The sequence below is a fragment of the Dipteris shenzhenensis genome, chromosome 14, assembly GCF_047967505.1.
Source record: "Dipteris shenzhenensis isolate YYH24624 ecotype China chromosome 14, Dip_SZ_1.0, whole genome shotgun sequence".
NCBI lineage: Eukaryota > Viridiplantae > Streptophyta > Polypodiopsida > Gleicheniales > Dipteridaceae > Dipteris > Dipteris shenzhenensis.
In genome coordinates this window covers 43,665,576-43,683,958 of record NC_141609.1, presented here as the reverse complement: position 1 = coordinate 43,683,958, position 18,383 = coordinate 43,665,576, and the positions used below count along the sequence as shown (strand labels likewise).

Below are 18,383 nucleotides of genomic sequence, written 5' to 3'. Positions count from 1 at the left end.
TCACAAAAACGCAAGACAGAAGAAAAACACAAAGAGGGAAGATAGCCTATCAAGGTCAGAATTTAATTCAGATCAAGGGACGGATTTGATACATTTTATCTCCCTTGTTACTTCCATATGAAGCAGGCACCTTACCGAAATGATCAAGGTTTAAACCAGCTTTACTATGAGGGCTGTGCAGCTAACCACCCAGACATGGATCCTCCACATGAGCTGATACTTTATGAGGTTTTCCATGTTCAAACCTCCTTTTTAGAGCTCTATACTCCTCCCTTCTAGCCCAATGCTTGCCTCCACTAAAGCCCTCTCAATAGCATTTCATTTGCACCATTTAATGAATGCTTGGGCCTAGTAATTCCCCTAGACCGTCCTTTAATCCCATTTATGCAAGAATTGTCTAGTCAATTCGTTTGCCCCTCATACTGTGGTCTTTGTATTATAGTTGACAATCATCCCTTCCGCTCGCCTTTCCCTCTCTTTTCTCCCTCCCCTCTCCCTCTTCTTCCTCTCCCCTCTCCCTCTCTTCTCTTCCCCTCCCTGCTCCCTCTCTCTCTAACATCCTTGGTTTGAGACTCCCCTTAGGATCTTGGATAGTGAGCTTGTTGATGAAATGCTCTTTTTTTTAGATGTAACCCCTCACCCTTACTACTTTGTGTTAGAATATGAAGCCAAGTTGAGTCAGTTTGGTGTGTTCTAGTCTAGTGTGTCCTATGGATGCCACGTGTCACATTGGGAGTTATCCCATATGCATTGGTGTTCATATGTGTGTGTGTGTTCTATATAAGAGCTATACTTGTCTATGTTAGAATATGAAGCCAAGTTGAGTTAGTTTGGTGTGCTCTAGTATGTTCAAGTGTGAGTTCTAGTCTAGTGTATCCTATGGATGCCACGTGTCACATTGGGAGTCATCCCATATGCATAGGTGTTCATATGTTTGTGTGTGCTCTTATATAAGAGCTGTACTTGTCTAGTGTCAAATTAATAAAGTATCAAGGCTACAAGCTCTTTGGTCTACATGTGAGTACTTTCATTTTGTTCATTGCTCTTGCTATTTCATTTCCATTTCATTATGTCTCTCCTTCAGTATTACTATCTCTCTCCCTAGCCTACCCTTTCTCTCTCCCTCTCCACCATGCACCTTCATGTGGTATCAAAGCCTCCTTTCCTACCTTTCCCTTCTCCATGCTCAATCTAGAGGATGAAGGAAGCCCGCAAATGGAAACCATCCTCTTCTCCATGATTGAGCTCCCTTCTACTCCTTTCTCCCCATCTTGTTCTCTTCTCCTACCTTAGCCTCACCTTTGGAAGCTATGGAGCTTGGTTTTCTTCCCACAAAGGAGCAATTCGGTCACCATTCTTGTGGGCTAATATTAGTGGGCGTCTTTGTAGAGAAAAAGGACAGCTCGTTTTTGCTAAAAAACAGTTCGTCGTTGTTGTTTAAGGGGCGTTTTTGTGAAGAAAATAGTTGCTTACTGTTGTGGAGATGTTTCTACTACTGGTCACCCTAAAAACGCCCTCATTTGGAGCCCGTTTTTGAAGAAACGACCTACTTGAAGAGAGCTGAGCTGCCCTCATTTTGCCCAAAAATTGCTGCTCCAAATCTCTCATGATGACATCTCTATCCTGTGCATCTTCTGCCTTCAGTTCCAGCCCTCAGTTTCATCTCCTAAGGTGCTAAAGACTGAAGTTGTCATTTTTCGAGCAATGAGTTATCTTTCTTCAAAGTCATTGCTCATGGAGAAGTTCAAGGGTGAAGGATTCCCTACTTGGCAAACTACAGTCCAGTTGCTCCTCATGAAAGAAAATGCATGGGATGCTAGTGAGGATGACGCTCCCACAATGGATCCTCGACAACTCAGGTCATGGAAGCAACACAACTCAAAAGCTATTGCTATCATCGGCCTTTGCCTCGATGATACTTTGATTCATCACATCGACTTCAAATCAACAGCCATCGAGATATGGGCGCGTCTTGAGAATCTTTTCGGTAACAAAATCACAAACTCCGAGGTTTTCTGAAAGTTGCAATTTTATAATTTGAAAATGGAGGATAGTGATACCTTAAGTGCACATTTAGCAAAAATGCAATCTCTTGTGCAACAACTCTCGAGCTTGAAGTGTCTCCCAAACGACGAGGACAAAATGGCTATCCTCATCATGAAGAGTAAGGAAGGAGTCACTCGCTTTGAGCATACTCTTGAAATACTTAGGCTTGCCACGACTACCTCTGATGATATGGTGACTCTTCTTCTTGAAAAAGATCGCCGGAACAAAGGTTCTTCAATCTCTTCTTCAGATACTACAGAGGCTCTTGCCTCTACTAGGATGGAAACCCAAGCCTACACCAGCACATGGAAAGTCAAAGCCATTCAAACCTCTCAAGTGTACCTTTTCTAACAAGCTTGGTCATACGGAGGACAAATGCTACCAGAAGCTTGCCAAACAACAAACTAAGGATTGTGCCAGTTGGGTTGCAGCCGCCACGAGTGACAATGAAGATGAGGTTACTGTTGAAAGCCAACATCTATCTTTCCCTCCATAGGACGATGGAGATGATGATCCATATATTTTCTAAGCATGTTCTATTTTGGGTACTCTGCCTTGGATTGTTTCTAAAAATGAATGGAATAAATGATGTGTATTGAGTCAATAAGGTTCTCTGTCTTGGATAGTCCTCCTAAAATGATGTATTGTTTTTATATTTATGGTTTTTGGCTCCATGTCCCTGATTAGTCCCTGGAGCCAAGAGGGAGATGTACTGTGGGAGCCATATATTGGCTTTGATAGGTCTATTTATCAGGCCTGGCATGTAAGGTCCAAGATGTTGGTACATTAGTCTCCTAGACCTCTGAGTTGGCCACACATCCATGCATGATGAGCCTTTGAGCCATGTTAGTTGAGCCTCTGAGTCTATATACCATGCTCACTATCCTCTGAGCCATGCTCAATTGCCTCTGAGATAGCATGGGAGCCATGTCTAGTTCTAGACTGTCATTGCACAGTTCGATGACGGTCATTGTCATGTTCTTGGTTCCATTCCAGTAGTCTCTCACCTTGCCTTCATGGGGAGTTGTTAGAATATGAAGCCAAGTTGAGTAAATTTTGGTGTGTTCTAGTATGTTCTAGTGTGAGTTCTAGTCTAGTGTGTCCTATGGATGCCACGTGTCACATTGGGAGTTATCCCATATGCATAGGTGTTCAGATGTGTGTGTATACTCTTATATAAGAGCAGTACTTGTCTGGTGTCAAATCAATCAAGTATCAAGCTACAAGCTCTTTGGCCTACATGTGAGTACTTTCATTTGTTAATTGCTTAGTCATTTCATTTCCATTTCATTATGTCTTTCTTTGAGTATCATTATCTCTCTCCCTAGCCTACCCTCTCTCTCTTCTTCTCCACCATGCACCTTCAGTCTAGTGTCAAATCAATCAAGTATCAAGCTACAAGCTCTTTGGTCTACATGTGAGTACTTTCATTTATTCATTGCCATTTCATTATGTCTTTCTTTGAGTATCATTATCTCTCTCCCTAGCCTATCCTCTCTCTCTCCTTCACCATGTGCCTTCATGTGGTATCATAGCCTCCCTTCCCACCTTTCCTCTCATTAGTTTTTTGGACGGCTCAATTGGTCATGCATCCATGCTGAGACATAAGCCTCTCAGTCATGTTTGGGACGTAAAGCCATGTGAGTGCTCAGTCTGATCTTTGAACCATGCTCATACTTCATCCTCTGAGTTAGCATGAGAGCCATGTCTAGTTCAAACATTGCATAGAGTAGTAGATACCGTCATTGTCATGTTCTGTCCTTGATTCCATTTCAGTAGTGTCTCACCTTGCCTTCATGGGGGGGTGTTAGAATATGAAGCCAAGTTGAGTCAGTTTGGTGTGTTCTAGTCTAGTGTGTCCTATGGATGCCACATGTCACATTGGGAGCTATCCCATATGCATTGGTATTCATATATAAGAGTTGTACTTGTCTAGTGCCAAATCAATCAAGTAGCAAGCTACAAGCTCTTTGGTTTACATGTGAGTACTTTCATAGGTTCATTGCTTAGTCATTTCATTATTTCTTTCTTTGAGTATCATTATCTCTCTCCCTAGCCTATCCTCTCTCTATCTCCTTCTCTACCATGTGCCTTCACTTTGAAGATAACCTTGGATTTGTTTATATTTGCAGCAGCAGCTCACATTAATTGGCATAAATCCAACAGCTTTTAGGTCAGTGGTGAGGACTTTTTTATTTAGGATTCAGAGTTTGGCTTCACTTTAGTTCAAAGAGATCTATCTAGATATTTGGGATCCTAGGTGGCATTTGGCGTTTCTCCTAAACACAATTTGCTTCTATATTGGAGAGTATCTTGAGGAAACTCCTTTTTGGAGTTCAAAAAGGTCTATCTAGATACTTGGGATGTCAAGTGGAATTAAAATCTTGAAGAAACATGGTGGAGAGAGAGAGAGAGAGAGAGAGAGAGAGAGAGAGAGAGAGAGTAGACTAGGGAGAGAGGAAGTGATACTCAAAGAGAGACATAATGAAATGGAAATGAAATGACTATAGCAATGAACCAAAATGGAAGTACTCACACGTAGACCAAAGAGCTTGTAGCTTGATACTTGATTGATTTGACACTAGACAAGTACAGCTCTTATATAAGAGGACACACACACATATGAACACCTATGCATATGGGATAGCTCCCAATATGACACGTGGCATCTATAGGATTCACTAGACTATAAACACCTACTAGACACCTAGTACACTCATTTTTTACTCACTTTGGCTTCAACCCCCCCCCCCCCATGAAGGCAAGGTGAGAGACTATTGGAATGGAACCAAGAACAAAACATGACAATGACGGTCTAAGGTGAGGGACTATTGGAATGAAACGAAGAATAGAGAACATGACAATGACAGTCATCAAACTGTGCACCCTATGTAACTCAGAGGCTAAAGTTTGAGCGTGTTCAGAGGTTGATCCAAGCACTCCCATGGCTTGAGACTCACGTTATAGCATGGCTACATGACCAGCTCATAGGTCTAGGAATACACCAACATCCTAGAACTCGGCCAGGTCTGATAACGAGACCTATCAAAGCCAATACATGGCTCCCACAATACATCCCCCTCTAAACCTATCAAAGCCAATACATGGCTCCCACAATACATCCTCTCCTGGCTCGAGGGGCTAATGAGAGACATGGAGCCACACACCAAAAAATACATCTTTTTAGGAGAACTATCCAAGGCAGAGAACCTTTGACTCTAACACACATGATTTATTTGCATTCATTTTGGGGGACAACCTAGGGTAGAGTACCCTTGACTCAAACAAGAAAGTAGTAAAGATATATTTCATTCATTTTATGCATAGCAAGGGCAGAGAACCCATGTTTCCGAAGTAGCTGCCGCACAAAAGTGTGCACATCCTGCTTGTCGATGATGTGTCAAAGATGCTCATGTCGAGGATGCCTCGGAAGATGTGTCGATGAAGACCATAGGAGCTGCTATCAAGGGAGATCACATCATGACTCTCAATGTGCCGATCAGAGAGTCACCAAATGCCAAGAAGAGGCTCAAAAAAATGAGCGAAAATGTACTGTAGGAGATGACGAGATGGCGCACCAATCGAAGCAGTCACTGAATCGAAGCAATCATTGCAGTGTACCGAGATCAGAGAAATGATATATTTTCTTTTTCCAAGAAAATTACTTCATTAAGTATGAATAAAAACCGCAGAGCAAGCTCAAGTGCGGGAGTACATCATGCAATCCCTCCATGAATAGTAAGCTGGATGAATAACGTGATTTTCCTATTCCTGAGGGATTTCCAAAGTCTCCTCCAAAAGATTTTCTGCATCTCTGTAGAAATCTGAAAAGTATCCCAATGAGGAGCGCTAGAGGGCCTCCAGCCTCTACAACTGAGCTAGAATCTCCTGGCATTTCTGACCGTGTAATGAAAGAAGGGGATGCTCTTCTCTCGGTGCCCTGCAACTATCCACTCCCATTCCGCTGGATCCCACTGCAAGGATCTAATAGGGGAACCTCCATACAACCAAAGCCTCCGAGATCCAATAGCCAAGAGAACGGGGCTTGGATCAAGATACCACTGTGAGTCTCTACCCATCTCCATGTATCTTGCAATCCTGACAGGCTGAAAGGGAGCCTCCAAATGAATGTCCTTTGAAGATTTGTGGAGTCTGCCTCCTGCATGAGCTTGAAAGACAAGGGTATCCTCATGTGCATCCCGCAAAGCTATAACCTGCAGAGGGATACATGTACTCGAAAAAGCCCCCAGCCACGTGTGACACTGGCTACTACCTCCCACACGCTATCCTCCGAAGGGGAATGAGGATCCGTGCTATCCGGAGGAACCACCTTGTGGAGCTTTATCCTCTGAATGCTCTGACCCTGCATCCAGTACACTAGGGAGACCTCATCAATCTGGAACGCGTGACCTCCCTCAATCAACCAGGCCATCATCCCTAGGTGTAGTCCCTCTGAAGACTCTGTATGTGGGACAAAATCTTGAGGGCTCCCATCCAAATCCTCAATGCGCTGTGACAGATCCAAAGGCAGTGGGGAATTGTAACCTAAACTCCAACAAAGTAGCAGAGTGACACTGCCCCTCCACCAGCATCTACTCCAACCATGGGAAAGCCTCCGTGGGCGGCCAGCCATAAGAAGTAGGAGATCTTCCTTGGCCACAAGCTGGACCAAAGGGGAGTCCAAAACCTAGAATGGACATCCTAGGACACCCTCTAGGCCACTCAATGCCTCTCCCTCCAAGAAGTCCACGTCGAAGTGTCCATCTGGAGCCTCCTACCAACCCGGGTGGTATAAGAAAAGAAGAGCACCTCGTCCACCCGCTCGGTGAGGTCGACCCTAGAAGTCCAAAAACACTCTCCTAGATCCCACTAGACCTCCCTTAGGGGCCTGCCTTCCCAAAGCCAAAGGCGCCATCTGAGAGCATCTTGCTCTAGAATACTGAGGGGGATCAATGTGCCACTCCTTCCCCAACCGGCCCACAATTCTGATCATCTCCCAATGAATCCCATCTAGACTCCCATCCATCTCTGGGTCTCTCTCCGTGAGTGCCTGAAGCAAGCCTCCAAGTCCTATGTAGAAGAAACCAGGCTGATTGCTGCCTCGCTGGATCATCATCTTGAACCAAACCCTAGTCCGAGAAAATTTACCCAATTAACTGCTGACCATCCACGTGCAGAGTCCCTCCCATTAGGACTTAGGGATGGCGAGGTCAATCTCCCTCATCCGCTGCCCTACCCCTCGCATATGCGCTAAGGCTCCAAGCCTTGCCTCTACCTCCAAGGGTAGTATACTCCATTGGCTAAAGGAGAAAAAGCTAGGCCTCTTTTCCATTGTGCCCAACGTAATGTGAGTCCGCTATCCCAACATACGTCCATCTTGATCTTTGATCTTTGAGTGCCACATGACGGGTTGTTGCTTTAACTCCTCCCTACAATGGGGCTAAGCATGGATGAGGCCACCTTTTAATCTCTGCCAGACCCTATATAGGCTCCTCATCATGGGGGAACCCTTCCCCATAAAGGGGGCCCTGAGAAGATCCATCTGTGTGATTTCTGCCACTACCCCCTGTGTGTGGGATGTTCTTGAGAAGCCCTTGCTGTAAGAGCAGGGGTGAGGAAGTGCACAACCAGCTTGCCCAAGAGGGCTATGCTCTGCATCTCCGGATCAATGATACCCAATCCTCACAATGCCTATGGCATGACAACATCTGCCAAGCGACCCGAGCTCTGGTATTCCTTGTGTTGTCCGATCCTTCTAAAAGAAACTTATGAACCAATTGTCGGAGCTGTCCGATGCACTCTTTGTGTGAAAACGCCAATAGGAGGTAATGTACAAGGCCATGGCAAGAAGAACTTGGTTTGCCACTAAGGCACGGACCATTGGGGAGATTTGGGCCGAGCTCCAATAGAGAAGCTTGTGCTGAACAATCTCTAGGACCAGGGTTATCTATATCTCTGTTGTAATATCAATACCCACCGGACATCCAATGTATCTCGCTGTCTCTGGTCCCGTGGTATCCAATGGAAGCCAAAGGCATTCTCCCACTCTTGAATATCTTTTATCTCCTCAAAGCCTATGAAGATACCAAAGAAATTTTTCAAGTTGATCCGTGCACCCAAGGACTCACAATAGATAGCCAGGGCTCCCCTGACTCTTTCCAAGCTCGTTGTGGTCCCCTCTATGTACAAGATTGTGTCATCAACAAACTCTGAGTCTAGCAGCTCCTCCTCCTGTCTGATTGGGAGCCGCGACCCTATGAGGCCTACCACTTGCGATCTCAAGTAGTAGCCTAACACCTCCGCCACAAAAAGGAAAAGAAAGGGAGCTAGGGGACAGCCCTAATGGACCAAGCGAGAGAGAGGAAAAGCCTTACCCGTGTGTCCACTGAGGAAGAATCTAACTAGAGCTCCCCGCATAAAGCACAAAAAATCCTCTAATCCATCTATCTGCGAAATCCAACCTCTACATAGTGCCCTCCAAGAAAGACCACTCCACCCTATTGTAAGCCTTCTCAAAATCCAAGAGAAGGATGACCAAAGGCTGTGACTCCTCATTGGCTGAATCCACTGCCTCCCAGAATGTGAAAATGTTGTCCAAGATGCTGTGCTCCTGCACAAAGCTGGTCTGCATGTCATGGATGATTTCGATGAGATGAGGATGCAACCACAAACTCAAGATCTTAGCGAGGATCTTGTATGCGTTGTCAAGCAGGGTGATTGATCTCCATCGCCTAATGCCTGACCTATCTCCCCCTTTTGAGATCAAATGAATCCACCCCCTGCTTAGGGACCGAGGAAGAGAGCTCGTGTCGAAGATCTCCTAGCAGGTTAAGCGGAAAGGGGTGGAAATGATCTCCTAGAAGGGAACAACGCAGGAGTCAAGCCATCTCTGCCATGACACTTCTGGGTCGGGAGGGCCTTGAGAACTTTCCAGAGCTCCTCATCCGTGAAAGGCTCCTCTAGACTCCTACACAACTCCTACGAGACTACCGTCGGGACGTGGTTCCAAAATAGCTGGAGTCACCCTCTCCACTTGAAAAAGTTGGCTGTAGAAAACCGTGGTCAACTCTAGAACCTCCAGTGGTTCAGTGTGCATAATGCCCTACGGATCCCATAATCACTGTAATTGCGTGTGTGTTAATCAAGGTCCAGTGGCATGAAAGAACCACTTAGTCATCCTATCCCCCTGCTATACCCAACGGGCCCGGGTGGAGTGGTAGAACTCAGCCCGCTAAACCTCTGTGTCCTAGAGTTCAAGACTTGCGCTCTCATATTTGTCACTAAGCCACTGGGATCTTTGGTCTTGCTCATTGAGCCTCTCTATGAAGGCGAGGTCTCGTCGCAGTGCACGTTCGCACTCCTGAATAGCCCTCCTTCGTCTAACGGCGTGAGATTGCAGCTCCTCAATGCTCCTCTAAATCGCATCAACCACCCACGAAGCCCAGCCCTCCCAAGGTGCTAACTCTAGCTGCTGTCAAATCTCTGCCATAACATGTTGATTCTCCTCATCCTACTGGAGGGGTTCTGGAATATCCTCATCCTATAGGAGGTCCTCTGGAAGGCGGACCCCCTCTTGGGAAAGACCCCGACAGGGCTGCTCTAGGTTACTTGCTAGAATCCCTACAGAGCCGCCTCTGTGGAGTGCCCAGCCCCCAACATAGAATCAATCTAACCTCTCAAACAAGCAATCCATCATGTCTCCTTTGAACAAATGAGACGAGGAGGCTGCCAAGTATCCTACTAAACTTTGGCTCTTGCCACTCTCTGCCACACTGATTGTGAAGATGAACTACTCCCATGTGCTCCGCTTTGCTGCTTGCACCTCAGAGAAGGAGGCACCACCCTACTTGTCCTCCCCAAATTCCAGGTTGTTGAAGTCTTCAACAATCTAGGAGTCAACATTTGCAAAACACTCTGTTAGCTTCCTCCAAAAGGCCGGACGATGTTGCCTGCAAGCTAGGGCATACACATTCAGGACCCCAATCTTGGACTCTCCCATCTTGACTCCCATCCAAACTTCCTGTCTTGGGATACGCTCACCTTGATCATAGACAAGGTGAGCATAGACCTCTGGGGCCACCGCCTGTGAGACCGAGATGCAAACCCCTCCGCTCTGTCATAGGGCAGCGGACCACAGCTTCGGGCCTCTTCCTGAAAGAAGCCGGTGTCGCCGTCTAATGTCTGATGCTGAGAACATGTGCTCTTGTATCAAAAGGAAGTCCACTTCTCACCCTACCACTGCCCTCTGCAACTCCTGCCTAAGGATCAGGTACTGCGGCTGACTACGAGCACAATCGTGGGGCCCGTGCAAGTTTCAACTCACTATGGCTCAGCTCATGAGTATGGGAAAGCAGAAAACAAGGCTCTCCTGTGAGTGGGTTCCTGTTCCAAAAAAACTGAGTTTGAAGGGGATTTGGAGGGCGAATAGTCCATGTCCGTACGTCGGTGGCATACTAGGGTGGACATCGCTTTATGCCAATCTTCCATGCCCACTTCATCATGAGGGAGATTTCCACTCTGAACAAATCAGCACACTTTTGGAGTGACTAGTAGTATGCTTGATCAATCTTTGCCTCAGGCAGCAATCCGATAACCCCTACTACCAAACCATACATCGTCCTCTCTTGTGTGAAGTTCACCTGAAAATTCACTTCAGCACCATGGGTGTGCCAAAGGTCCAGTCCCTGTGGCCACATCCATTCGTCGATCATGCATGAAATCTGATCCCCCAACATAGCATCAAATACCACTGGGGACCACTTCTCTAACACTGTGGAGGCGACGAATTGGAATCTCCAAACTAGGTGCGTATGGGAGCCTACTATGCTTATCAAACCCCCTTTTTGGGGCTTGAAGATCATAAGCGTCACCTCTAGAGGAAAAGGGTAAGAGTCTGGAATCTCTAGGTAGTTCCAGGGCCACAATCTCCAAAAGTCCCACGATAGAGGGCACCCAGGCTGGAGTTTGGGAGCCGCTAACTGGGAGTATGAGCCCCTTCCCTCTGGATCCCACCCTGAATGGAGGGAGGGAACAGGATGCTGAGACAAGGAAGTGGAAGGGGATGTTGTCTTACCCTTGCCTAAAGGCAGGGGAGTCAAGGTAGGTCCAAAGGGGGGGTTAGGAGGGGGGGAGGTTGAAGAAGCTGCCTATGGAGGAGGAGGGGGGGGCGGAGGGAGGGGGACGGGTGGTGAGGATGACCCATAGTAAACGAGGGGGGGAGGAGAGGGTGGGGGGAGCTCTAGAGGAGGGGGAGGGAGAGGGGAGGGAAAGGGATCCAGGGGGGAGGGGGGCGGGGAGGAATAGGGAAAATCACAATTCCACCCTACTGATCAGGCTCGTCAGTGCTGTGGATCCCCTCCTCCTCAACCGTTGCCGGACTAACCTCCGTAGCTTCCACCATTGCAATGTCGGAAACTCCTGAGGCTCATTGTTGCTGACACATGGGTGACTGTAGTCGTTGGACCTCCACTACTACGAAAGAATCTCCTGGCTGAACAATGGCCCCTACCCCGTGGGGGGGGGGGGGGTCTCCAACCAAGGGCTCCTGCATCTGCTCCTCCGCGGGTGTCTCTCAAGCTACTTTCTCTCTCTCCCTGAGTCCAGCCCGTTGCATGCAACGCTTTCAAGCTAGTTTGCTTGATTTCTTCTTCTTTTTTACCTGGGTCCATTCTCCCTATGAAGGTGTCACCCAGGGGGTTTGAGACTCCTATTGCTCCTGCCCGAGGGGGTGCTAGACCCTGGCCTGACCCTGGCCTACTGACTCTGGCTGCCCTGTGGGGGTGGGGAGGGAGGCCTCAGCCACGAGGGTAGTCTTTGGCTAAATGACCCATTTGTCTGCAACAACAAAGACAATGGCCTAGTAACCTAGAAATCTCCAAACTTTGATGAAGTGTATCCCCTCAAGGTTCTCAAGGAGGATCAACTCTGGGAGGGACTCTAGGCTCTCAACCACCAGTATGATCCTTGGTAGTCCGTTGTCTGCTACCACTAATGCTGCCGAATTTGGCGGGGACTCTAGTACCATGCCAAATGCTCTACCAATGGAGGGGAGGATGGCTCTGTATTCCTTTGGGAGCCCCAAGAAGCGGAGCGTCACCAAGAATCGGGAAACATGGTGTGTTGTGTCCATATCCTCCATTGTAAAGCCATGGTAACAAGGAAAGAGGTACACCACATGCAGGCCAAGGAGAATGGGGAACTGCTCCACAAGTATCAAGGCGGTGGCGGGGGAGCTCAACTGGATGAGAAAGATGCCTCTTCCCTAGATGGTGACCTCCTAAATGTGGTTGCTCTCTAGTGCCAAGCTCGTCTGGATCCACTCTCTCACATATCTCCTTGTGCGTGTGAGGCCCACAATTCTACCCGCGACTGCCTTTTCTTAGAGGGACTGAACAATACGCTACACCTATTTCTTATCGGATGGAGAAAGAATGACCTTAATGGCTGTGGGATTCGAGGGTGCTGCCATATAGCCCCTCTGGCCAGACCAAGGGTCACCACCAAGACTTTCTTTCTCCAAATAAGCACAAAAACTCCCACTGCTAGGAAGGGGGAAAGAAAAAGAAAGGCCACCTGGATGGTGGTAAGGGAAGATGTCTCACCTCCAAGAAAGGCTAGGGAGAGTCCTTGAAGAAAGAGGCACCTTGAAGAAGCCCCGACGACCCAAACCCGAACACATCCAAGGCTCCAGGGTGGATGGAGGAGTTTTGAGAGGGTTGGAAGGCTGCAAGGAGATCCTTGAAAAAGGAAAAAAGGGCCCAACCTGTTTCCTGCCCACAAATGGTCTTTGAGCAACACAGGCTGCTCACTAAAGTAGCACAAGGTGAAGGTTGCTGCTCCGGTACACGGGGCTTTGCAAGCAGCTTTGAGTCGCCACCCAGAGGCCACGAAGCAAGAGGCGAGGCACAGGGACAAAGGACGGGAAGGAGAGGATAAGGCGGGGAAGAAAAAATGGTGTGGGAGGGGGGCAAGAAGGGGGAGGCGGGGAGGGAGGAGGAGGAGAGAGAAGGTGGGGAGGAGACGAGGGAGAGGAATGTGGGGAAGGTGGCTGAGAAGGGGTGGGATGGAGGTGGGAAGGTGGCAGGAGAGGAGGCGGAGGGGAGGCAGAGAAGGGGGGGCAAAATGGAGGCGGAGAGGTGACGGGGGAGGAGGTGGGGAGGTGGCGGTGGGAGGAGGCAAGAGATGGAGGCAGAGAGGTGGTGGAGGTAGGGAGAGGAGGCAGAGAGGTAGCAGGGGAAGGAAACGGGAGATGGCAAGGAGAGGAGGCAGGGAAGGAGGTGGAATATGGCGGGGAGAGGAGGCGGAAGAGGGCTAGAGGAAGGAGGGAGGAGGAGAGGGTGGGCAGTGGGAGCAGCCAGGGAGCCTGTGACAGTCAGTTGTGCAGCACCCACAACTATCTAATATCAAATCTAATCTAGGACTTGGTCCGCTCACACAAGTGTAGGACACTTACACTCACACTAGGACTCAACATCCAACAAACTCCCCTTTGGAGCCAGAGTGAGTGGCTCCAAAAGACAAACATGATGGTGAGATCTTGACTGTAAATTCCATGCAATCTCAGAGGCTAAAGTCTGATCAGAGGTTGAACTAAGCACTCTCATGGCTTAAGATTCAACATGATTAGAGGCTCACGTCTAAACATGAGTGCATGACCAGCTCATAGGTCTAGGGAAATGCACCAACACCTTGAGACTCGGCCAATCCTGATATAGGAAAACCATCAAGATGAAGTGCATAAAAAAGAACCCCCCCTATCTCATAATTGGGTATATGGAAAGGTGGAGCCTTTTATTTTAAAAAAAGGCACACAAAAACCACTCAAATTATTACATCATTTCTAGGGGACCACCCAAGCTAGAGTACCTGAGACACACACATACTTGAATCTAGAAAGCCCAATCACCATCTGTCTCCTCGTGTAGAGATAGATAAAAAACACATGCAGTAAAGGCCTTGTCTTTAGGTTGATTAGAGGGTCTAGCTTCATCTTCATCTTCATCTTCTCAATCTTTTGTGCAACTAGGTTTGCATGCTCCTTCGATTGTTCTTTAGCCATCTTCTTAAAGCATCTATCCTTGTGTTTGAGCTTGTTGTAGTACATGTACATTTCAATGGCTTACCTTTCTTTCTTACTCTATCTTTGAGAAGAATGCCTTCTCAAGTTCTAGTGAATCTCTAGCTTTCTCTATAATACGGCGATCCTCATCGATAAGGACAGCCACCATATCATCGTATGCCATATCAAGGCCAACCCTTAGTACTGCTAGCATCTCACTATATTTAGAGATACCATCAATACTGAAGAGCAAAACTACCACCTGGTGATCCTCTCCAACTATGGCTTTCAAGGCATCTAATTGTCGAAGGATAGATCCTAAATTTCTCAGGTGTTCACTCAGTCTATCTTCTTCCTTCATCTTCAAATTAAAAAGTTTTTGTTTAAGAAAAAGTTTGGATTAATGATCCAAAAAGATTTTCCAGCTTAGTCCAAACTTCACTTGCTGTCTTGTCAAGATCCATGTGGTGGATTAGGTTCTCAGCAAGCCGTCCAATGATAGCCAAGACCTTATCATTTTGATTCTCACTGTGAAGAATCTTTTATCGTCTGGCTTTGGCTTCTTTTCCTTTCCATTTGCCACATTCCAGATTCCTTGTCGCATGAGAAGAAGCTAGTATGGCATGCTTGGATACTAAGTTCTTTATTTCCTTCCACTGAGCACAGATATAATCTGCCCACTACAAGGTAATGCCTCTCCAAACTCTGAAAAATGTATCTCTCCTAGTTGTAGCTGCTCTGGAGGATCCCTGTATCCTCGCCCAGATGGCCATCAGTGTGTGTATAGTATCGGTTCATATACTGGCCATCAACTGGGAAGGGTGAGCCTAGGAACCCTCCATTGCCTCCGTACATCTTGCCCTCCAAATATGCCAAGCTGCAATACTAGTCAGAATCTCCCATGATGTGTCTACCGAGGCATGAGCATCTCTGAAGGGAGTGAAGTGAACATCCTAGAGAGAACATGACTCCACAGAGTGTCATCGTATATAATGAAGGCTGATTCTGAGTCATGTCCCTCAAAAAACACCTGAGGGCTAGTAAGCAATAACCATGCTACAGATCCCTAAGTCATGAAGAAGGGTGCTCTATGAAATATGCTAAATATCCTAGCAACACCCTTCTAGATAGTCCTCGCCTGTCTGTATTCCCAGAGGCAGTGTTGAACTGACTCAACTGCTGTGTAGCATCAAGGGACAAGTAGGGTCAGTCCCAAACCCGAATCTCCACAGGTTCATTGCAATCCCTCCATGCATAGAAATCCAAAAGAAGAGAGTGATCTTTCTATTCCTGAGGGATTTCTAGAGCCTCCTCCAAAAGTTTTTCCGCACCTTTGTAGATATCTGAAAACTATCCCAATGAGGAGCTCTGGAGAGCCTTCAATCTCTGTTACTAAGGTGTGAAATCTTTGGGCATTTCTGACTGTGTAACAAAAGAAGGGGATGCTCTTCTTGCGGTGCCCTTCATCAATCCATTCCCACTCCTCTAGGTCCCACTGCAAGAACCTAGTGGGGGAGCCATCATACAACCAGAGTCTTCAAGACCCAAGTTCCAGGAGAGCAGGGTTAGGATCAAGATACCACTTTGAGTCTGTGCCTCACTCCACGTAACTTGCAATCCTAACAGGCTGGAAGGTAACCTCCAAAAGAATATCATTTGAAGATCTGAGAACTCTGCCTCCCAACTGAGCATCAAAGACAAGGGTCTCCTCATGTGCATCCCGCAAGGCAATAACTTGTGAAGTCTCAGCCCTATAATCAGCATGGTATGGCTGTCTCTTTTTCTCCTCCAGGTAATTTATGGCATGCTAGGTTTGGTCATGCACATCACAAAGCTTTGACTTATTTTCATAATCATAATACAGTTGAAGGATTGCCAAAATTACAGCAGCCCACTCAAGAGGTGTGTAAAGCTTGTGCTCTTGGAAAGTTGCACCAAAAGGATGGTCCAGGTTCAGTAAGAGATCAAAGGGTCTTGCAGATTGTGCATAGTGATGTTTGTGGACCAATGAATGTCACAACCCATGGAGGGCATCGGTATTTTGTCACATTCATTGATGATTATTCTAGGTTCACTTGGCTCTTTCTCATGAAAAGAAAATCTGAAGTGTTCAACTAGTTTAAGGAGTTCAAAGCATTGGCTGAGAACCAAACCAATTCTAGAATTGGAACATTTGATTTTGACAATGGGGGAGAGTATACTTCATATGATTTTGAGGGATACTTGAAAGAGCATGGGATAAAGCATCACAAAACAGTGCCATACACCCCTCAGCATAGTCTATTTGTAGAGAGGAAGAACAGGACTCTCATGAAGATGACACAGTGTATGCTGAAAGTTAAGACAATGTCAAAGGCATTTTGGGGTGAAGCAATTATTACAGCCACATATATTCAGAATCGTTGCCTACATAAGCATTGGCTGACAGGATGCCTTTTGAGGCATTAGGTGAACCACTTCAGAGTGTTTGGGTCTGTTGCATATGATTTGGTACCAGCTGAAAATTGAACCAAGGTCGATGATAAAAGCATTAAATGCATCTTTGTGGGATATAGCACTAAAAGCCAAGACTTTAGACTGTATGATCCAGCCACAAGGAAAGTAATCATAAGCAGATATGTTTTTTTTGTAGAGCATGATAGCATGTAGCCTATCAATGAAGAGTTGCCTCCATATGATGATACAACTCTGGACATCATTCAGTTTGAGGATGATTCGGATTTGGGTTGTCCAGTTGATGTTCCCTCTACCTCTCAGACTCCACTAGGGGTGCCACATGTTGAGGGTTCTTTCCCCTTGAATGTTTGAGATTTGCAGCATCCTCATGGGGAGGGACAGCCCAATATTTGGAAGCATTATCAACACCGTGCAAAGGATCTTATTCCAAATGTACTTCCAGATGTTATTCAGTTCCTAGATGGCCTAGGTTGACACTTGTAGATGCTAAAGAGATCAGCCTATATTGGGAAGAGCAAAGGCCAGCAGTTAGAACGCTAAGAAGTAGGTGAATTTTTCTCTCATGACCCAAGTGGTGGAAGCTGAAACTGAGCCTCAGTGCTTTGAGGATGCTCAGGGCAATCCAGCATGACAGAAAGCCATGGAAGCTGAAATTACATCCATTCAAAAGAATGCTACATGGGACTTGGTTGATGCGCCCATTTGCAAGAATGTGGTTGGCACCAAATGGATCTACAAAATGAAGTATCATACAGATGGTACAGTTGAGAAGCACAAAGCCCATTTCTATGTGCATCAGCCCCATGGTTTTGTTGTTTAGGGACAAGAGCACAAGTTATGCAAGCTCAAGAAAGCCTTGTATGGGCTTAAGCAAGCGCCTCGTGCATGGTATCATAAGATACATTAGTTCTTGCTGTCCCAGGGCTTTGTCAACACTCATACAGAGCCAAATTTATATGTCCTGCAATAAAAATCAGAAGACATCATACTCACTGGCAGTAATTTGCAACAAATTGCAGAACTGCAGTCCACCATCTTGTGTCAGATCTTTGACATGACAGATTTGGGCCTTTTACACTACTGTCTTGGCATTGAATTTTGGCAAAACCCAAGGGGGCATTTCTATGTCGCAGACAAAATATTCGAACATTAGGGGAGAAATGGAGTCTCAAAAGGGCCTCCAATTAGTGTTTCCTAAATTCAAGGGGTTAGAGAGAGATTTGAGGTGTACCAATGAGAGTGCTCCTTTGTGTGGGGCAATGGTATGTTGATGTGTACGAAAGGCCATGTTGAGCATTTATGGGTGGGTAGACATCTCACCCATGGTTTAGACCTTGATCTTCATTCTCACCTCATCCCCACTAATAATATCCCACAAGCCCTTGCCAACCAAGATGTTCTTAAGCATGAATGACCACAAGGCATAGTTTGGTCCATCCAGCTTGTCACCCTCGGACAAATTGCCAAAATTGTCGGAAAGAGTCGACGTCATGCAAAATGGGATACCCACAAGCTGTAAATGTACTTGAAAAAAAAACTGCAAGTCCCAAAAGTGCAACTGGCTGCAATGTGCCTGCAAATCCCAAACAAATACTTGCTGCAAATGCAAAGTACGACTAGCTGCTTTGAAATGCCACTGACTATACAATGCAATCACTGCAAAAATGGCATAAACCAATCACTGCACTCTACTGCAATCTGAAGTGCAATCCCAAACTGAAAATGCACAACCCAAATTGAAATAGCACACACACGAGTGCTCAAATGCATCCATCGGAGCTCAAATGTTATAATGCAAACCTGTTTACTCCTATCTTTACAT

At 46.5% G+C, this 18,383-nt stretch overlaps 1 protein-coding gene across 1 annotated transcript in view; it reads right to left on the bottom strand.

Moving 5' to 3' along the window:
* The window catches only part of LOC147894679 (callose synthase 9-like), a 433,662-nt gene that overhangs the window by 337,103 nt on the left and 78,176 nt on the right, over positions 1–18,383 (bottom strand). The window lies entirely within an intron of this gene.